Source organism: Nomascus leucogenys, chromosome 20 (assembly GCF_006542625.1).
Source record: "Nomascus leucogenys isolate Asia chromosome 20, Asia_NLE_v1, whole genome shotgun sequence".
In the NCBI taxonomy this organism is placed as follows: domain Eukaryota; kingdom Metazoa; phylum Chordata; class Mammalia; order Primates; family Hylobatidae; genus Nomascus; species Nomascus leucogenys.
This window is the reverse complement of record NC_044400.1, coordinates 4,707,209-4,730,669: the sequence shown is the minus strand read 5'-3', so window position 1 is coordinate 4,730,669 and position 23,461 is coordinate 4,707,209. Positions and strand designations below refer to the sequence as shown.

Here is a 23,461-nt window from a genome sequence, read left to right as displayed (position 1 = left end):
CAAACCCCCAGCCCCCACAGTGTCTGTTACATATGTTTAAGAATAGTTTCATAGTGACTAGGAATTGTTCAAGCTTTCTTTGTGAGCAGTTTACATCCCTATTTCCGTGGTACTACATATTCTTGTGTTTAATCAGTAGATTTGAAATTAGCAGTGATAAAATCACAGAATAGAAGGAACTCAAATTGTGTTTCCTCGTCTTTACAATCATTCTTACTCTTTGGAATTTCTGTGCAAATTTTTTTTTAAACTGAGGCAAGGTGAAAACTGAAGTATATTTTTTGTTGAATAAATTTTTATTTCATCTATGAAATATTTTGCTCAATATGAATATCTTTGAAATTGACACTTATTCATTATCTTACTTGCCAACTGTTTGCTTTAAAACTAAGAAACATCAAGAAAATTAGAATTTTTTATAGTTGAATATAATTTTGCCATAGGGAAAAAGGTGGTGTTAAAATGATCTACTCTGAGTGGCCAACACTTGAGTACACTATTAGCCAGAGAATCTAAGATGCACTCACTCACATATCTGGAGTTGGTGCTCTTGGCAGGGACGCCTGGAATCTTCTCCACAAAACTGCTTCTCCTCCAGGAGGCTAGACCGGCTGCCCCACAAGATGATCTCAGGGCAATGTTCCTAGAAGGTGAAGGTGGAAGCTGCAGGTCTTGTAAGACTTACTAGCAAAAGAAGTTGCACAGTTTCTCTTTCCCCATCTTCTTCGGTTAAAGCAAGTGGTAAGATCAGCTCAGACTTAAAGGGTGAGAAAATAAACTTCACCCCTGGGTAGGAAGGGCTACGAGTTTTAATAATATATTTATAAAAGCTTGTTCCAGGGGGTCCTTTGTAATGCAGTCTTAAAACTATCTACATAAATTGCTGGGGAAACCTAAGTTATTTCTTGTTACCCAGAAGCTGTTAGGTTCCCAACATGGTAGGAGCTCCTGGAATTGCTGCCTTTAAGTCAGTCCCATCACTCCTTTGGGTAATTACTGCTAACTACCTCTAGGTGTTAGCAATTAGTATAGATTGACCCCAGCTGGGTACCCCGAGGCTTTGGTATCATACAGTCTTACCCTTATAGACCAGGTATTTCAAAATTCCTTGCTTGCCTCTTCAAGGTCTTTTGTCATTCTTTTCAGAGCTACATTCTAAACTTCGCTAGGGCAATTAGGGTATGTCTGTAAGATCTCCCATGGGGGAGGATTATTTTTTGCAGCAGTTTAGTTTGTCAGTAAGAGAATATGAACTTAATAAGAATTTGATTTGATTGTGGACCAAATCTGACCAAAGCTAGAAGGAATGCCTTTCCTCTTCTTAAAGCCTTTGATTTTGATCCATTTTATATGGCACACCTCCTTTTAGCTTTTAGTATGCTTACGTGTGCAATGGACACGTTTGAAGTCCTGGTAGACTTCAAACACTCTGAGAACAGGGTTGATGTTGTCTTCTCCCTTGTGTCTCCCACAATATCTTGGGCAGTTCCATAAACAGTGAGTCCTAATAAATATCTACTGATGAATAAACGAATGCATAGAAATTTTCCCTGTGTATTAGTAGTCCTAACACAACAAAGAATTTAAAAATGGGTATAACCCTTACTTCCCTACACCAGAGACAGGAAGATATCAGAATTGAAGATCAGCTAACCAGGGGAAACAATAATTAAATTTGTGGACTTTGATTCTGTATTTCTATTCTCGGGCTAATTTTTAATCTGCTTAAATGTAAGCTTCTCCATAAAAGAAAATCATTGTTCCAAGTTTCTTGAGATGTAAAGGGAAAAACACAAAACACACATGTTCATTTCCTGAAAGTTCCAATAGAGGCACCAGCGTAGAGAAGGCTTCCTCCACCACCACCCTCCGGACCGTGGCAATGCTCATCTTTGTTCTCTTAGCCTTGTCGCCTTTTCATTTCCTTCAGCTGTGTATGTCTCCAAGTCTTTTGTCTGCTGCCTGGAGAATGAGTATTATCTGAAAGAATAAATGACCGCTTGAGGAAATGAAAGTGTACAATCAATCTTTTTACAAATCTGTCTAATGGTTATTTGCAAAAGAAGTGAAAATGCTGAAACATTTTCGGTTTTTAAGGACACAGCAAGCAGAAAATACGCCTAAGGATCCAAATTAGTATTGGTCTGACCAAAGTGAGTTAATGACATAACCGTACTTCTTCATTTAAAATTTCCTTTAATTGTTGCTAACTTTATTTGTTAGTATTACTTTAATCAGTGATTCTTGTACTTCAGCTAACATCAGAGTTGCCTGCAGGGCTTGTCAAAATACAGATAACTGCTGGGCCCCACTTGCAGAATTTCTGATTTGGGCCTGGGGTGGGGCTCAAAAATGTGTATTTGAAATAAATTCCTGGGTAATATTGATGTTTCTGGTCCAGAGACCACACTTTCTCAAAGTGTGATTCTCACATCTGACTGAAACTATCTTTATTCATATATGGCTCCCCACCCACACATTCCTAACTCTAACACCTCCTTAAAATATCTCATGAAATTCTAGGTAATTCATCCCCTGGTAAAACACTTAATACTATTCATAGTCATTTATAGTTGAATTCCATTTATCATTAATAAATGTACAACTAAAAATAAATGTAAATCAGAAGCAAGTCAGTGGATAATGTCACATGATCAAAATGTAAAATTGTTTCAAATCATAGGCCTTTTTACCAAATCAATAACTCAAAATGATCTACTGTGTACATTTAATATGAATCAGTCCACTTCAATAAATAGAATTAAATTATGCCTTTTTAGATAAGCAAAAATATCGTATAGCATTATTGTATCTAAAGTGATTTCACCTTGGGGGTAGGGGTAGAGAAGGCACCAGGATCTCCGAAGGGAGAATATCTAAGTCAGTGAGATACACCTGGTCCTGGATAAAGGCCAGAGATAAAAGATGAAATTAGAAGAAAAGAGGAAGTTGCCGGGCTAAGGCTTTTGCTCATATTGAAGAGAAATAGTCAAAACAGATGGAGTCTCCATGATGACCTAGAAAGTCTAGCCCCCCATCTGTGGTCCTCAAACCCACATCTTTACTCCTTCAACTTCTGCAGCTTCCAAATTAGACACACACATGTGTTCCCTCCAGTAGGCCCCCCTAGGTTGAATTCCCTCTTTCTTTCACAATGCACACAGGCTTTTAACAAATGCCTATTGAATGACTAAATGAATGAATGAGAAGGCAGTAGAAATAAAGAAAAAGTTATAAACTTAGAAGAGGAGTGGAAACTGATTTTTGCTCTGGAGTGGAGCAGGGATGTTTTGGCTGAGGATGTTCTTCATATGTGTAGAGTCAGAGGGAGGTGACCCGCAGGCAGGGCTGCCATGCAGAGCTGTGTACAGGGTATCATTAGAAAGCTCAATGTAGATTACAATGTTGATGCTAAGCCCAATAGTTGTGGGGAGCACCACCTGCCTCACTGAATGCAGAGGTCTACAGAGGAACCCTATAGTATAGGGGTTAGAAATTAGGACTTTGGGTAAAATAAATTCTAATTGGTTCTAACTTGTGTGATATGCAGATTTAACCTCTCTCAACCACCATTTACTCATCTGTTGTGAGTGTTAGATAGGACTGCTCCTGCTTTTGGCAAAATGCCTAGAATACATCTTTCTTAACTGGTTTGACCTCTTCTCTCCATACCTTGACCTGCTTCTCGTTTCAGGCAACTACGGGAATAGGAACTCCAGTTTGTTATTTTTAGTCCTGGAACTTGCCCCTGCCAAACTAATCCAGTGTCTCCCAAACTCTCTTCTGCTGTGACACATTTGATAATTTAGGCCTCTTGTATCACAAAGAAATATCTAAGGTCATAGTACGCTGGTAAATATTGAACAACGAGCTCCCTGGAGGGGAAAAAAAAAAAAGGCCCTGATTTGTAGTATTCACCAATATCTATGGTGTAAATGCTCCCACTGTGCCAATTCAAAGCTACTGAAAACAAAATCACAGAACAGAGTTCAAAAGAAAGCTATAATCAGCTTTGGTGATCCTTTCTAAACTGGCTCTAGCACAGCGGTACGAGATGATTTAGGGGCATCCACCACTCCCACCATTCACTCCTTTCTTGTTCCCTGTTTTTTCTGTCTTTTCTTCCTTTCTATGATTGTCTTCCACAACTTCTTTCCCTTTCCCCATGTGTCTGTCAATTCTCGGGACTATTGACTACTCACTCAGAAACCCCACCAACTTTTCTAAGCCCTGCTCAAGTCCCAAGTAATAAAATTATGATCTCTACAAATAATACACACCACCAAGATAGTACTGAACTATTACCACTGAATGAGTTGAGAGTTTATTCTGTGGCCTCATATAAAACTTGCTAGATATTAAAACCAAAGAATCTCTGGCCATTAAGTTGGTACGTAGAATGAGCCAATAATTGCCACTCAATGTCTTTTATTTGCACAAAGGGATTATAAAATTTTCCTGATAAAGTAGGAGAAAGCAGTAATGGTAGAGCAAAGAGACCTGGGATGAAATTAGCTCTTCAAGCCCCAGGCTGGGATTAAATTTTCATTGTAAAATTTTTTATGAATATTCCATCCCTTTGAATTCTAAATGAAGTAGAATTGTCTCCTATAGATAGGATTATTTCCGGGACAGATATCAGGCCATACCACATTCTAAAGGATTATTCCTCCCACCAAATATAACCTCTTCTCAGCACTCCTCCAAAAGTCTTTGTAATTGGATCCATTACCCAGAATCTTCTTCTACCTCTACCCTGCCCCAGCCACTCCTGTTGAAAAGAAGAGTGGAATACATAAGCCTATCAAGTTAAATGAGTTTTTGCCAAAGTGTGGGCAGCCCAGGCCTCTGAGAGTCACACTACATAAAGGGCATTGTGGGATAGGTTCAGATCCAAGGCCTCCTTTCAACTGCTTAAGAATTGATAATCAAGTACATTCAAGAGACAACAGAGTGCTCCATAGCTGCAGACCAGGAATAATGCTCTTTGGAGAAGATTGTTGAGATGCATTTGTAGGTTTTCTGCCTGCTTTCAGAGACAAGGAAATATGCTTAATATGGCGCTCATCTTTCTCTTAGATATGAATTATATAATTCAATCTCTGGAGTCTAATACAGAACAATTGTTTCATATTAGTGCAGCTACTTTATATGCTGTATGCTTTAAATGTTCACCACTTTCTTTGGGTGCTCTCAGCTCCTAATAAGAACGCTTTGAAGAGGCACTGTTCCAAGAACAACCTTGGATTTAAATTTTGGGATGAGTAGTAAATCAAGGTGTGGAGCCATCTTTTCAAAAAGCCACTAAAATCTAGGGGAGGTCACGTAAAATGCTCTGTTTCAAAATAGTTTTGCTTTGTGTAATATATGTTCCCTATTTTCCTTACTCTATTTCCATTATTGAATTTTTTAAATTTAATTGGAATTGTCCTATAGACTTGCTACCTAATTTTAAAAATGGTAAATAAGATGATTACTTTGCAGATACTGCTTGCTTTAAAAATATATGCAACAAAGTATAATCTTACAGAACAATTAGAAAGTAATTATTTGCATTAGAGAAAGAACCATTCCTTAACAAATAGCTTCATTCATTTAAAAAAAATACTGTATTTTGACAGTGTAGTTCAACTGTTATTGATTTATGACAATTGAAGAGAAGAAAAGAATCCAGGGAAGTAAAACTAAAAAAGCATATAAAAGCTAAACGAAGGATTTGGGGCTGAGAATAATAAATGCCACTAACAGCTGATTCAAATACCAATAATGACATTACGGCCAAAAGTTTATCTATTGCTTACCTAGAGCTTTTAGCCAGAGTCACTGATGCTTGTTCCTGAGACTAGATTAAAGTATATCAAGAAGATCAGTTGGCCTGCCAGTGAGGAAAGGAAAAAGTTTTCTAGCCTTAGGCAAATGCACAGATTTTTTCGAGTAATACCTGAGCCTCTTGGCTGGGATTTTGATATTCTGTCCATACCCAATTCCACTAACTTCAGACAGTGGTCAAGACACAGTCTTGAAAAGACTAACTGGGCCCAACCATAGCCTCTCCATTCTCCTGAATTCTAGACTCCTGTTGCCATGCCCCACCTGGCACACTGGACCTACTTTTCAAGAATGAAAGAAAAAACAAAGTTGAAAACAGACAAAAGTAACAATGACACCCCAAGAGGAGGGTCCCCCATGCTGCATGTGCCATTCACCTGTTCTCTTACATTACTCACCCAACGTCTCCACAGGCACGTGGAAGGTAGAAAACTGCCTAACAGACCTCTTCATTCTCCAACTTTCTTGCTTTCATCATTCAATGATCTTGTAAAATCCATGGAGCCCACAACCAAAGAAGCAGTAGGTGATGGCTTTTGAGTGGACAAATTTCAAGACAGTGTGTTTCATAATACTGAACATCAAGACATTAACCTCAACAACACAATGAGAAGCAATAGCAAAAACAGTTCTATGAGTGTCTAATACTCCTCTGTCTATAGGACTCAAAAAGTAGCATGGACCTCAGTGTACAAAAGAAACAGGAATTCTCTTCACTTTATGGGAAAAGAAAGAGAACCCAGTGACAGAGTGAAGACTGCTTTAGTCCCAGCTCTCCTCTGAAATTTATTACCTCTCAGTGTGAATTCTGGAGAGGAAAGTGATGTATACAAGAAAAATGTCCAAACTTGAGAAGTTATCTCATGCCTAGGGAGGCACTGGAGTATGGAAGAAAGAGCATTGGCCTAAGAGGCAAAAGAACTAGGCTCTGCCATTGGCCCTGTGACTTCTATAAACTATGTAAATGGCCAAGTGTTTGTTTCCTCATCTGTACACTAGGAATAATAATAAATGCTCCTACCTCCAGGGGCTTCCTATGAGGGTCAAGTGGGAAAATGAGTGGGACCAGTTTGTCTGACATAGAGCCGTAGTGAGAGAAGCCACTACCGCATAAACCCTGCTTAATTTCATCCCTTATGTCATATTCTTTGATCTAATTAGAAACTTTCCATTTCAGTCCAACTTTGTTATTTGTTTAAACAACAAGCCAAAACATCACCTTTACCCCTTCCAGAGGTTGCCCAAAGCATGAGGAGAAAAATCAGACCTATCAGCTAAGCTGCAATGTCTCCAAAGACATGATGAAATGCTGGGGCATGAGGTAAGGCTAACACCATCCTAAAATTGGACCAGAGATGAGATAATACATGCAAAAGAGCTCTGAAACCATAAAGCACTAAACTGCTGTGTGTTGTTACTGTTAATGAGGAGGGGTTGGGTTTGGGTGACAGTATTTTGTGGCTGGGCCCAAGGTCGCGCAGTCAGACCTCAGACATTGCATAGACAGTTGCTGTTCTGACTGAAGAACCAATGCCCTCGTCATCCTTGTCTCAGTGTAGACCCTGAACATTACTCATCCTGCTTCATTATTCTTGTTTTAAGGCTTTTGTTGATTTCTGAGTAGAGTTTAAATGAGGTTTTCTTTCACACCTACTTAGAAACACTGGAAAACAACATACCCATACCCTGGACGTGTGTCATTTTGTGTATGAGATGTCTTTAAAATCCTTGGGCTTCATTGAACTAAATTTCGAAGACTAACTTGCAAGTTGGAGATCAACTCCCTCTTGAGAGGAAATAAAAGGAAGATACATAGCTTGGTCATCAGGGCTGTTGGACAAGATGCTAAAGCAGCCACAGCCACCAAGCTAGTGGGTGCTGGTGTACTCTCTGTACTTTTTAAATCAGATGATTTTAAAATGCACCACAACATTGACCTTCTAAACAAAAGGCATTGCCTCTAACTTCAGTTTCTTTTTCCTGGCATCTTCTTATTTTTTACCCCAGAAATAACATAACCTTAACATACTTCTCCAATCTTCCCCCCAGTCCCCCTTACACTTGCCAAACAAATATCTTTGAACCAGAGTTCTTAACCATAGACTAAAAATTTAAGAATATACAAATTCAATGGGAGGCCAAGGCGGGCAGATCATGAGGTCAGGAGATCGAGACTATCCTGGCTAACACGGTGAAACCCTGCTTCTACTAAAAATACAAAAAATTAGCTGGGCGTGGTGGCAGGCACCTGTAGTCCCAGCTACTCAGGAGGCTGAGGCAGCAGAATGGCATGAACCTGGGAGATGGAGCTTGCAGTGAGCTGAGATCACGCCACTGAATTCCAGCCTGGGTGACCGAGTGAGACTCCATCTCAAAAAAAAAAAACCAACACAAATTCAAAACGAACTACTTTAGGTGAATAAAGCACTGAGATATTAACAACTCATCCCATTATTTGTCTTCATTTATACTGAAAGCACAAAAACAGCCAGAATGTTTGTTTATTTATAAAGATGACAACCACCGGTTCCAGTGGGTCTCTGTAACAAATGTGTTGCTCAGCATTGAGTGTCAGACCTGAATAATAAAGGCCTAAGTTCAAAGCATCATGGAGTTTGAAGAGACATTAAAGGTCATATCATCCAATCTCAACAGTTTACGGATAAAGAAGCTGAGATCCAGGGGAGGGAATGCCTTGCCTGTGGCCACACTGCTGGTTAATGGTCTCATCTTTCTGGTCCATCACTCTGCATTACACCATGGTGAAGGTTCTCCTTGACCCTCTAAAAGCAAGCCTTATTCCCAGATCCAGGACAATAACATCTTTGCTCCACCTATTGAAATCATTAGTATAAATTTTAAAATAGGTTATCCTATTCATCTATCCTTATATATAGGTCTTTGGAACACGCTGCCATCACAACTTCAAGAATTTGTGGATAGAAGATAGCACAAGGTCATGTGAAATTAAAATATATATATTTATTTTAATTATGAAAATTATTTGTAATTAATATTAGGCAAATAGCAAAATGCAGTAAAGTACCAAGGATTTGGAGAGGGGATCATTACTCCCCCACTGTTAAGTCACAGCATGGTAAATAGGCTATTCGGAAACGAAAATGCTCATAAATATATATATGCCATCCTGAGTACCCCTTCATTTCAATAACACTAATTGCCCTTTTTTTCCTTGCTGCTCCTAGCCATATTTCTTGGAAAACAACAGCTGTGTTTATTCAAATAGCAGCATACTGATGACTTGATGATAGGGTAATCTGCTGGAATTCCAAGTGTGACAGTCCCAGAGATAACTTCTCGGCACACCAGAAAAGTATCCTTTGCATAGTACAAAGCTTTGGAAAGGAATCCCCACTTTGTTAGCACATGGGATTGGATGTTCTTTATTTCAACTGGTTGTGACATTGAATTTCTTCCAACAAGTATCATATTTTCTGGTTCTTGCAGAATAATCTTCCCATACATCATTGTCACAAAGTAAATCTGCAACATGAACATTTTCACTCCAATGGCTTCTAAGCAAAGGGATTAAACAGTGCCTTACAGTGAATTACAATAAAAACAGCCACAAGATTCAGTTCAAAATCAGAGCAATAAATTCCACTTGTTGGTATTTTCTCTGAATCAGTGGACACTGGAGGGGATAATAACAGCTTAAGAAGCCATTTACTAGAAAAACAAAATAATACAAACAAACAAATGAGACCCAAATATCCCTGGGAATGTAACTAATTAAAGAAGAAGTTTAATTTCCAAGGGTACCAAGGGTTAAATTTCTACAAGAAGTTGTCATCTTTCTTGATGATGACCACTCAAGACATATTCCTACTGAATATGAGATTGAAAGGAGTATTTAGACATAAAATAAGCTCAAAAAAGCTAACCAATATTTTAAAGTAATAAAGTAGTCTTTTAATAATAATCTTTATAACGTGTGAAGTTTTAAATTTTATTACTGAGTCTTGATGTTTATCAAGAACTTAATTCTTTTCTTCAAGAGGCATTGTCAAATCACCTTGAAACCACAGACTTGTATTGCTGATTACCTTAAAAATAACAATAACAAGTACATATATAAAGCAATATGTTTCAGGTACTCTTTCACGTTCTTGAATACGTTAGCTCTTAAATGAAGGGGTCCTTTTTTTCAGATGGAAAACCTGAAGCACAGAAACCCTGTCACTTGTCCAAGCTCACCCAGCTAGTAAGCAGTGGTCGAGATCCCAGCCCGCGCTTCTAATTCTACAGTTCATGTTCTTCACATGGACACTATACTTCTTTCAAACTAAGTATAACATGCAAGAAAAAATCATACACGACTTAAAAGCAACATTTTATAGATATAAATAATTCCTTCGTATAAAGGGCATTTATATGATATTTCACCAAAAAGGAGCCTATGGAAGGAGGCTGGACTTAGAAGTCCTGCTAAGTCAGAAAAATTTTAATGCACATATACACCTGGTGTACGAGACTGAAAATCAATGGAGGAAGCTCATCTCCTCAATATATCAAGAAATTTGGACATTTTTCAAAAAGACTGTTCTCTCTGTTTCCCGGAGAGAGGAAAGGGAAATACGTTTCTAAAAAAGTCTGTCCAGGTTAGAAGAGATTTCTGTCTGCCAAAATGGGTTCCCAAAAAGGTTTATAAAAATTGTTCTTCTAGAAGTTATGTTTGTATTTTGTTTTGTCTGATGTTGTTTTTTAATACAGTAGAATGCTACAGAACTAGAATGGTTTGTGAATTCCTAAAAAGAGGCTAATTAATGGTCTCTATCATTTCATGAAGACAATTCTGTCTTTGGAATAGGGTAAGAACTTAATGCAGCAGATAACAAAGTCACACTCTGTTTTTTTACTCACTCAGGATAGCTTTTGGAATATTCACAACGCCACTAAACAAATTCCAAACCTCTTTATGTACCATCTTCCCCTTTCCTGCATGGATTGTATCTTCACTGTAGATTTCAGGTGGAAGTTTCCAAAACGAGAATGGCAATTTCAGACTAAAATGGCTAACACACATGACAGAACCTCTCCTAAATTTTCATGAAAATTGCTAAATGTCTATATGTGTGTTTCTATATCAATATGTATATAAATGTATGTGCATGTCCATGAGTATCTGTGTGTTTGTCAGAGATTTTGTGTGTGTATATGTGTGTCAAATGAAAATGAAGGTAGGCATAGGGAAACAAAAGTAGAAATTTAGTTTCAAAATTTACAGAGGATCCCAAGGGGAAAAAACAGAATAAAAAGAATTGGAGCAATAAGTAAAGATATAACTAAAGAAAACATTCCAGGATTTTAAAAATGTCCTAAATACATGCATATAAATAATTCAATATGTTCCAGAAAAAAAATAAGTAAAAAAAATCTGTATCTAGAGGAATCCTTGGACAGTGTTTTTCAAGAATAAATAAATTTCTTATAAACATTTAGAAAAAATGTATTCTACACTTAAAGGAACAAAATTAAAGTTAGCCTCAGACTTCTACTTCGTAAATTAAATTGCAGAAGACAAGGAAGATGCATACAGAATTTTGAAAGTAAATTTAATATCTAGAGTAATCTATTTGAAATGCATAATCATATCTCCATATTAAAACTTCTCGAGGATTTTCATTGCCCTTATAACAATGTACCAAATTCCAACAGTGATTCACATGGCCATCCACCATCCACAATTGAGTTTTTACCCACTCTTTATAGGATTTATATGTCCCACTCCTCTTCACTTTCAGTGTTTTAAGTATACTGGTCCTCTTTCAGCCTCTCAAATTTGCCATCTGCTCCTACCTCAATGCGTCATTCATGGAGTTTCTGTTACTCAGAATATTCTTCCTCCTACTCTGCATTTCTGCTAAAATTTCAGGTCTCAGTCTAATGCAATTTTTTTAAAGTAAAAACGTTCTCTGATCCTCAAACTAGGTTGTTATGTTGTTCCTTCTGAATTACATACCCATATAATCACCCTTATCTCTCCTTTTTGTCTTCATATCCTTTATGTTTTAAGTATCTGCTACCTAGTAAGTTATAAGCTCCAAGAGGACATGGGCCATATCTGTCCTATTAATCTTTATAAGTCTAATATTTAACATTGTGCCAGGTACATAGAGGATGTTCAATAAATAATTGTTATAGGAATGAACGTATTAATGAATGAAACACACAAATATTCTTAAACATTCAAGAGCTTGGAAAATATATTACCCATATGCCATTCTTTAAGGGTATGTGTTTATACGGGTGCATATTTCAGCCACTCAAAATATCAATCAAATTAAGAGCTCAAAAATGAAAACAACGTGCTGTAAAATTACCAGTGGTGAGGACTGAGATCAGTGAAATATGCATTTGCCTACAAAAGTATTGAAAACATAATGTATTAAAGGCGAATAAATAAAATCCAATTTGAAGTTAGCTAAAAATTATCAGTAATATCTATTAGTTATGGCATTATGGCTGATTTTTATTTTTTCCCATGTTTTTTATATTTACCAGTCTATAAAAATATACAGTATTTTTATAATTGAAGAACTACATATTTTTCTGTAGAAGGATATACAGTGAAAATTGGGGACTAAGCACAGTAGCTCATACCTGTAATCCCAGCACTTTGGGAGGCTGAGATAAGAGGATTGCTTGAGCCCAGGAGTTACAGACCAGCCTAATCAACATAGTGAGACCCTTTCTCTATGCAATTTAAGCAAAATAAAATTTTTAAGTAAAAAGAAATTAGAAAAAAAAGAAAACTTGGGGGAGAGGAAGACAGTTAATAAAATATTCAGTGCATTGTCTTTGTCAGTGATAGGTTTAAGGACATGGCCCTTTAACCCAATTTTGACCAATAGAATACAAAAAAAAAAAATCTGCTGAGAGGGAGCATTTCTGGAAAATACTTTCCTCCCTGATGAAAAAGGGGGGAAATGGAAAAAAATTATCTTTGCTTCTTTCTTTGTCAATTTTAGATATGGCTATGTAAAAAAATTATCCCACTACAAAACATCTGAAAATTGCTCATCTACTACACTGCCAGAAAAAAAAAACTCTATTCTTCTCTCATTATAAAGATTTGTTTATTTTTATAACATTATTTGGGATTTTTAAAGATGATTTAAGCTTTTGTTTTAGATTGCAGATTTGTTACGTGGGTATATTCTATAACACTGAGGCTTGGGGTACGACTGATCCTGCCACCAAGTACTAAGCATAGTACCCACTAGGTAGTTTTTCAGCCCTTGTTCCTCTCCCTCCCTCTCCATTCTGGTAGTCCCCAGTATTTATTGTTCCTATCTTTATATCAGTGTGTACCCAGTGTTTGGCCCCTGCTTATAAGTGAGACTAGGCAGTATTTGGGTTTCTATTTCTGTGTGAATTTGCTTAGGATAATGGCCTCCAGGTGCATCCATGTTACTGCAAAGGACATAATTTCATGTTTTATGGCTGCACAGTATCCCATGATATGTATGTTCCACATTTTCTTTATCCAATCCTTCACTTATGGGCATCTAGATTGACTCCATATATTTGCTATTGTGAATAGTGCTGTGATGAACATACAACTGCATGTGTCTTTTTGGTAGAACAATTTATTTTCCTTTGGGTATACACTAAGTAATGAGGTTGCTAGATTGAATGGTAGTTCTGTTTTAAGTTATTTGAGAAATCTCCAACTTGCTTTCCAGAGTGGCTGAACTAATGTCTATTCCCACCAATGGTGTATAAGCATTTAAGATTTGGGAATTTAAAATCTTATTTTCAGTCTACTCTTGTCTTCCCTTAACTTTTATAAGATGCCCTTTAGTATGATGACTCCTACTGTTCTTTACACCTGAAAGGATTTAACCTGTTTTTATCCTGTGAATTTTAGTTTTTGAAGACCATTTCAGATATAATCTTCATTATAAATTATCTTTAACATTTTGAGAAATAAATTCTTTTGGATTTATTTTTTGTTAATCAGCCAACTAATTTCATTAGAAAACTCTTGCAAAGTATTAAGGAACAGGTAATCCTATGTGCAATAAATATTCAAGTGATACAACTAGAAAACAAATATAGATTCTGAGAATATGGAGTAAAAATACATTTTCTTATTCCTCTCACTAAGTACAACTAAAAGTTCTGGACATTATGTGTAACACAAACATTAGTGAACTAAAAAATGGAAAGAAAGAGCCACACTGAATAGGACCTTCAGGACTCATGAAACAACATGGCGATAAGTTCCCTGGGTTTTCTTTATGCCTCATATATTCCAGAGTTGGACCTAAGAAACTGACAACTTCAAAGAAATAATAGCTGAAAATTTCCCAAATTTTGCAAGAGACATAGTCTACAGATTTAAGAAGCCAAGCAAACCCAAAGCAGGAGAAATACTATGAAATCACACTATAAAACATCATAGTCAAAATTCTATAAACAAAGACAAAGAAATCCTGAAAGTAATGAGATAGAGACAAAAGCTTACCTATATTAAAAAATAATAAATCAGAGACAGTGATTTCTTATAAAAAACTATGAATGCCAGAAGGAAGTGGCACAGTTTTTCGAATACCGAAAGATATGCAGAGAAAGTATCCTTCAGCAATAAAGGGGAACTCAAGACATTCTCAGATGAAGTAAAACTAAGAGAATTTGTCTTCAGCAAACCTCCCCTAAAAGAATAGCTAAAGAAAATTCTCTTAACAGAAAATAAATGATAAAAGTAGGATCCTTGAAACAAGAAGGAAGAACTTTGTAAATAAAAATATGGATAAATGCAATATACTTTCCTTTTTAAAATTTTCCCAAATCATGTTTGACAATTGAACTAAAATTATAACACTGTCGGATATGGTCCTAAATGTATGTTAATGAAATATTTAAAACAATGCTGGTGGAAGAAATCAATGATCTAAAGAACAGGGGAGATATACTGTGTTTAAGGATAAAAAGACTTTACATAGTAAAAATATTCGTTTTCCACAAATTTATATGCAAGTGTAATGCAATTCCTATTAAAATCCTTGCTACTCATTTTTCATAGATATAGACAAGATTATTCAAAAAATAATATGAAAAGGCAAAAGAAGTGGAATAGTTAAAAACAAATTGCAAAAGAAAAATAATAGAAGAGTAATGAGTCTACCTGATTTTAAGACATTTTGTCTGGCTGCAGTAGTCAAGACTGTGTGATACTAATGGAGCAATCCACACATAGATCAATAGAACAGAAGAGAGAAACCATAAAGAGATCAACACAAATATGTCCAACTGAATTTTGACAAAGAAGCAACAACCAATGGAGTCTTTTCAACAAAAGTTGCCAGAACGACTGGACATTCATAGGCAAAAATAATAGTAATCTTGTCATAAACCTTATACCTTACACTTACACAAATTTGTGTAACCTTACACCTTACACAGATTAACTCAAAAATGCATCATAGACTTAAAGGTAAATTGTACAAGTATAAAATTTGGGGGAAAAAATTACAGGAGAAAATGTTTGGGCTCCAGGTCTCAGCAAAGTGTTTTTAGACTTGACAACAACGCATATATATAAAGGGAAATATTAATAAATTAGACCATCAAAGTTAAAAACTTTTGCTCTGAGAAAACATTGTATTAAGAGAGTGAAAAGACAAGCTACATACTGGAAGAAGGTATTTGTAAACCACATATCTGACAAAGAACTAGTATCTATAATATATAAAGAACTATCAAAACTCAATAGTAAAAAAAGCTAAATCAAGCAATAAAACTATTGTTGTATTGGCACAAATTAGTGAATAAATAGTTCATCAAAGAAAGTAAATAGATAGCAAATAAGCATATGAAATTATGCCCAATATAATTAGCCATAGGGGACATGCAAATTAAAACAACAAGACATTATTACATGCCTATCAGAGTGGCTGACATTGAAACAAAGTGATAGCAGTAAATACTGGCAAGGATAACGAGATACTTGATCACTCATATGCTGCTGGTGGAGTTATGAAATGGTGTAGTCACTCTACAAAACAATTTGGCAGTTTCTTTAAAAAACTAAACATGCAACTGTTATACAACCCAGCAATTTCAGCCACGTGCATTTATAATAGAGAAATGAAAACTTATGTTCATCCAAAACCTTTATACAACTGTTCATAGTAGCTTGTTTGTAATAGCCAAAACTTGGAAACAACTCAGATGTCCTTTCACTGGGTGCATAATAATTAAACGAACTGATACACACCTATCATACACTGCTATTAAGCAATAAAAAGGAACAAATTACTGATAAACACAATAACCTGTAGGAATCTCCAGAGAATTATCCTGAGTAAAAAAGCCAATCCTGGACATAGACAACGTGGTACATTTACACCATGGAATACTATGCAGACATTAAAAAGAATGAAACCATGTCCTTTGCAGCAACACAGATGGAGCTGGAGACCATAATCCTAAGTGAACTAATTCAGAAACATAAAATCAAATATCACATGTTCTCACTTATAAGTAGGAGCTAAACAATGGGTATGCATGAACATAGAGATAAAAATAATATACACTGGGGCTTCCAAAATGGGAGATGGGAAAGGGGATAAAGGTTGAAAAATTATCTTTTGGGTACAATGTTCGGTATTGGGGTGATGGGTATACTAGAAGCCCAATCTCCACCAGTATGCAATATACCCACTGATATGATTTGGCTGTGTCCCCACCAAATCTCATCTTCAATTGTGATCCCCATAATCCCCACGTGCCTAGGGAGAGACGTGGTGGGAGGTGATTGGATCATGAAGGTGGTTTTCCCCCTTGCTGTTCTCATGATAGTGAGTTCTTACGAGATCTAGGGCTCTTCCCCCTTCACTTCTCACTCTTCTCTCTCCTGCAGGCATGTGAAGAAGATCCTTACTCTGTTTTTGCCTTCCACCATGATTGTAAGTTTCCTGAGGCCTCCCCAGCCATGTGGAACTGTGAGACAATTTAACCTCTTTCCTTTATAAATCACCCAGTCTTGGGCAGTTCTTCATAGCAGTGTGCGAACAAATTAATACATCCACGTAACAACACACACACAAAAAGAAATAAAATGGGTATTTTAAAATAATTTTAAAAAGAAAAAGTCAATATCAAAAGTTTATATACTCTATGATGCCAGTTATAAAACATTCTTAAAATGACAAAGTTATAGAAATGGAGAATGGATTAGTTGTTATTAGGGATTAAGAAGGAAGTGGGGGCAAGAGGGAAGTGGGCACAGGTGGGAAGTGGGTATGGCCATAAAAGTGCAACACAAGGGATCTTTGTGGTACTGGAGATGTTCTTTATCTTGGCTGTAACAGTGCCAGTATACTGGCTTTTATATTGCAGTATAGTTTTGCAAAATGTTAACATTAGAGAAACTGAAAAACGAGTGCATGGATTCATTGCATGTAAATGTACAAGTATTTCAAAATAAAAAGTTTACTTAAAAAATACATATATGTAAAACTTTCCATAATAAACCCTGATAACAATCTCTAACAAAAAGCAATGAATAAGAAAATTGTAAACCCATCTCATTCATGAATATAAATACAAAATCCTAGGTTAAAATACCATCAAATCTAATTCAAAAGAACATTAAGGTAATTCTTTCTCATCTTAGCAAAGGATTTATTTTATGACTATGAAGAGTTTGATATTAGGATATGCAGTAAGCAGGAACATAATATTAATAAGCTTTAAAATGTTATTATCTCAGCAGTTTCCAAATAGGCATTCAACAAAATCCAACATCTATTACTTATTTTTTTAAAAAAAAAGGTATGGCAGAGACTGTTACTATTCATCAAACATTTATGTGCTCCATAATCTTTCTCAGTCCCTTGAATCTAAGTGGTCTAGGCATATGACTAATTTTTACCAATTAAACACTGGAAGAAAGAAGAACAGGTGTGCTCTCTCCATGTGCAATCTCATGCAGGTGGTTGAAAGAGAAAAACAGCTGGTGGAGTTAGAATTTGGAAGCAGGCTGGGCCCCTGGGACACTATTTAGGAAGAAACTATTACATACTATGACATGAGCAAGGGATAAACCTTTGTTGTATTAAACCATAGAGATTTCACCGTGCTTTTGTTATTGCAGCATAGCCTTGTGTTACCCCCAACTAATATGACTGATACAACTCTTCTGAATCAAAAGACAGAATCACATTTAATATTTTCCAAACCAAAATTCCATAGGACAATTGCTCTGTGATCTTTGGAAAAATAGTGCCCTGCATACCTGATCTCTCTTTTAATAATTTTCAGCACACATTTGCATATTAAAGGCTCCGAGAAGTCCTGTAGAAAAATTTGTATCTTTGTTGAATTCAACATTTCACAAACTTATTTCACAACTTAATCTTTTAAATAGTGAAACATCTATTGACCAATGAATTTGTATTCTATAGAGCAAATTGAAGAAAATAAGGCACTTGTGCTCATTTTGACAACATATATACTAAAATTGGAATGATACAAAGACTCGCATGTCCCCTATGCAAGGTTGATATACAAATTTGTGAAACGTTCCATATATTTTTTAATGAAAAAAAAGAAAGAGTATTTTTTTAAAAAAGAGAAAATACAGCACGGGAAGCATTTTTATGAGATTCAAAAACAGACCAAAATAGCCACAGTTTTTGCTGACTGAAGTTTATATTCAAAGACTTTTTATCATAGCTTTATTTATGATATAAAACAAACAATAGATAAATGCATATCTCTAGGCAGAGATATATTTAAGCAATAAATATAAAATGATTAATAGTGTTTTAAAATAGCATTGAATTCCTGAAAAATTCATATATTGCTGGATTAAGAAAGTGGGATATAAAATTATATGTATAGTATAGGGCAGGTCAATATACACATATACTCACACCTAGACAAAGAAATACACCAAAATATTAATAGTAGTTATCTCTGGAGGCTGGAATCAGAGGTAATATTTCATTTTATTCTTCATATTTTTTAATATTTTAATCATAAATATTAAACATTATTTTTAAAAGAAATATAGAAAAAGAACAGTTTCTTACAAAATGTCTGCTTTGTCTTTCAGCTAGCACCTTATTATTAAAATGCTGATTGAGGAGTAATAATCTCTTTCAGCAAGTAACATCTCATATTCATGCAAAAGTAATCTTAATACTATTTTTAATAAGAAAAATGTGCTCAAGTTGAACAGTTTTTATCAAATACTTGATGTGAGTATGTAAAGGAGAACTTGACTTCGTAAAAACTGTACTATAAAACAAAACGTTACAATCGCTGATAAGATTTGGAGAGGAAAAGAGAGTCTGGGGGCTGGCAGCCAGAAGAGTGACCTGAAGCTCCAGGGAGTTCATCCCTAGAGTGTGACCTGGAGGCAGGTAGCAGTGTGGTCCAATAGAGTCCCACCATCACCACCACCATCACCACCACCATCAATAACATACACACAGACGCATGCACACACGCCTTCACACTTCACAATGCAAGTTTCTTGAAAGTCCCTTTTCTTTTTTTATTCTATGCCTTCCTTAAAGTTTGCAGCTGCCCATTTCCTCCTTCCAGGATTTTCTCTATCTAAAATTCCTCTGTTAAAATAAATATCTGAGAGAGCTTTCACTGCATCATTTCCAAGACAAATTTATGGCCAGTAGTAGAATCACTAGGAGTTAACTCACTACTTCATCATCTTCATTGTATAAAAGTGGTTGCCTCATGGGTTACAATGATGAATAAATGGCATTAATTAAATGTGCTATGTAATTGTTCATCATTGTTAATTAAAGTTTTTCCCAACTATTTTGATTCTATGTGATCTATTATCACTAAAAAATACTATTCTGTTGTGTCTAAAAGAGTCCAATGGAAGCTTACATAGCAGAGTAAAAAAAGTTTGTCTCCATGGACAAGTTGTAAAAATATACTGGTTTTTTTTTATTTTAAATTGCCCATTGACCTTTCTAAATCCTAGACTGGAGGCGACCATTTCCATTTTTTAAAGGTCACTTATGACATTGCCAGTATGTGGTTGGTAAAGCATTTTTTTTTTTAACTATAAGTTTTGGGATACAAGTGCAGAATGTGTATGTTTGTTACATAGGTATACACGTGCCATGGTGGTGTGCTGCACCCATCAACCCATCATCTAGATTTTAAGCCCTGCATGCATTAGCTATTTCTCCTAATACTCTCACTTCCTTCTTCCCTCAACCCCTGACTGGCCCCAGTGTGTGCTGTTTCCCTCCCTGTGTCTATGTGTTCTCATCGTTCAAGCCTCATTTATAAGTGAGAACATGCGGTGTTTAGTTTTCCGTTCCTGTATTAGTTTGTTGAGAATGATGGCTTCCAGCTTCAATCATGTCCCTGCAAAGGACGTGATCTCATTCCTTTTTATGGCTGCATAGTATTCCATGGTGTACATGTACCACATTTTCTTTATCCAGTCTATCATTGATGGGCATTTGGGTTGGTTCCATGTCTTTGATATTGTAAATAGTGCTGCAATAAACATACCTGTGCATGTGTCTTTATAGTAGAATGATTTGTATTCCTTTGGGTATATACCCAGCAATGGGATTGCTGGGTGAAATGGTGTGTCTGGTTCTAGATCCCTGAGGAATCACCACACTGTCTTCCACAATGTTTGAACTAATTTACATTCCCACCAACAGAGTAAAACCATTCCTATTTCTGTGCAGCCTTGCCAGCATCTATTGTTTCCTGACCTTGTAATAATCACCATTCTGACTGGTGTGAGATCATATCTCAATGTGGTTTTGATTTGCATTTCTCTAATGATCAGTGATGTTGAGCTTTTCTTCATATGTTTGTTGGCTACATAAATGTCTTCTTTTGAGAAGTGTCTGTTCATATCCCTTGCCTACTTTTTGATGGGATTGTTTGTTTCTTTCTTATAAATTTGTTTAAGTTTCTTGTGGATCTGGATATTAGATCTTTGTCAGATTGGTAGATTGCAAAAATTTTCTCCCATTCCATAGGATCCCTGTTCACTCTGATGATACCTTCTTTTGCTGTGTAAAAGTTCTTTAGTTTAATTAGATTCTATTTGTTAATTTTGGCTTTTGTTGCCATTGCTTTTGGCGTTTTTGTCATGAAGTCTTTGCCCATGCCTATGTCCTGAATGGTATTGTCTAGGTTTTCTTCTAGGGTTTTTATGCTTTTTGGTTTTACATTTAAGTCTTTAATCCATCTTGAGTTAATTTTTGTATAAGGTGTAAGAAAGAGGTCCAGTTTCAGTTTTCTGCATATGTCTAGCCAGTTTTCCCAGCACCATTTATTAAATAGGAAATCCTTTCTTCATTGCTTATTTTTGTGAGGTTTGTCTAAGACTAGATGGCAGTAGATGTGTGGTGTTATTTCTGTTCTGTTTCATTGGTCTATATGTCTGTTTTGGTACCAGTACCATGCTGTTTTGGTTACTGTAGCCTTGTAATATAGTTTGAAGTCAGGTAATGTGATGACTCCAGCTTTGTTCTTTTTGCTTATGCTTGTCTTGGCTATACAGGCTCTTTTTGGTTCCATGTGAAATTTAAAGTAATTTTTTCTTATTCTGTGAAGAATGTCAATGGTAGTTTGATGAGAATAGCATTAAATCTATCAATTATTTTAGGCAGTATGGCCATTTTCACAATATTGATTCTTTCTATCTGTGAGGATGGAATGTTTTCCATTTGTTTCCTCTGTTATTTCCTTGAGCAGTGGTTTGCAGTTTTCCTTGAAGAGGTCCTTCACTTCCTTTGTTAGCTGTTGCTATTGCAATTCTCTTTGTAGCAATTTTGAATGAGAGTTCATTCATGATTTGGCTCCCTGCTTGTCTATTTTTGGTGTATAGGAATGCCTGTGATTTTTGCACATTGATTTTGTACCCTGAGACTTTGCTGAAGTTGCTTATCAGCTTAAGGAGTTTTGGGAGCTGAGATGATGGGGTTTTAGAATCATGTCATCTGCAAACAGAGGCAATTTGACTTCTTCTCTTCCTACTTGAATACCCTTTATTTCTTTCTCTTGGCTGATTGCCTTGGCCAGAATTCCCAATACTATGTTGAATAGGAGTAACGAAAGAAGGCTTCCTTGTCTTGTGCCAGTTTTCAAGGGGAATGCTTCCTGCTTTTGCCCATTCAGTATGATATTGGCTGTGGGTTTGTCATAAACAGCTCTTATTATTTTGAGATATGTTTCATCAATACCTAGTTTATTGAGAGTTTTTAACATGAAGGGATGTTGAATTTTATCAAAGTTCTTTTCTCCACCTATTGAGATAATCCTGTGTTTTTGTCACTGGTTCTGTTTATGTGACGGATTACATTTATTGATGTGCATATGTTGAACCAGCCTTGCATCCCAGAGATGAAGCCAACTTGATCATGGTGGATAAGCTTTTTGATGTGCCACTAGATTCAGTTTGCCAGTATTTTATTGAGGATTTCTGCATTGATGCTCATCAGGGATATTGGCCTAAAGTTTTCTTTTTTTTGTTGTGTCTCTGCCAGGTTTTGCCATCAGGATGGTGCTGGTCTCATAAAATAAGTTAAGGAGGAGTCCCTTCTTTTCAACTGTTTGAATAGTTTCAGAAGGAATGGTACCTGCTCCTCTTTGTACCTCTAATAGAATTTGGCTGTGAATCCATCTGGTCCTGGGCTTTCTTTGGTTAGTAGGCTATTACTGCCTAAATTTTAGAACTTGTTATTGGTCTATTTAGAGATGTAAATTCTTCTGGTTTAATCATGAGAGGGCGTATGTGTCCAGATATTTGTCCATTTCTTCTAAATTTTCTAGTTTATTTGCATAGAGGTGTTTATAGTATTCTCTGATGGTAGCCTGTATTTCTGTGAGATTGGTGGTGACATCCTTTTATCATTTTTTATTGTATCTATTTGATTCTTCTCACTTTTCTTCTTTACTTGTCTAGCTAGCAGTCTATCTATGTTGTTACTTTTTTCAAAAACCCAGCTGCTAGATTCATTGATTTTTTGAAGGGTTTTCGTGTCTCTCTGTCCCTCATTTCTGCTCTGATCTTAGTTATTTCTTGTCTTCTGCTAGCTTTTGGATTTGTTTGCTCTTGCTTCTCTAGCTCTTCTAATTGCAATGTTAGGGTGTCAATTTGAGATCTTTCTACCTTTCTGATGTGGGCATTTACTGCTATAAATTTCCCTCTTACCACTGCTTTAGCTGTGTCCCAGAGATTCTAGTACGTTGTCTCTTTGTTCTCATTGGGTTCAAAGAACTTCTTGATTTCTGCATTAATCTCATTATTTACTCATGAGTCACTCAGGAGAAGGTTGTTCAATTTCCGTGTAGTTGTGTGGTTTTGTGTGAGTTTCTTAATCCTGGGTTCTAATTCGATTGCACTGTGGTCTGAGAAATTGCTGGTTATTATTTCAGTTCTTTTGCATTTGCTGACGAGTGTTTTACTTCCAATTATGTGTCAATTTTAGAATAAGTGCCATGTGGCACTGAGAAGAATGTATATTCTGTTGATTTGGGATGGAGAGTTCTATAGATGTCTATTTGGTCCACTTGATTCAGAGCTGAGTTCAAGTCCTGAATATCCTTGTTACTTTTCTGTCTCATTGATCTGTCTAATATTGACAGT

General features: G+C 36.1%; 1 non-coding gene across 1 annotated transcript; it reads left to right on the top strand.

Moving 5' to 3' along the window:
* The first annotated feature begins 18,292 nt into the window (after positions 1-18,292).
* LOC115832002 lies at positions 18,293-18,396 on the top strand. Its single transcript, XR_004027478.1, has one exon. It is a non-coding gene; the product is annotated as a U6 spliceosomal RNA (small nuclear RNA).
* The last annotated feature ends 5,065 nt before the right edge of the window (positions 18,397-23,461 follow it).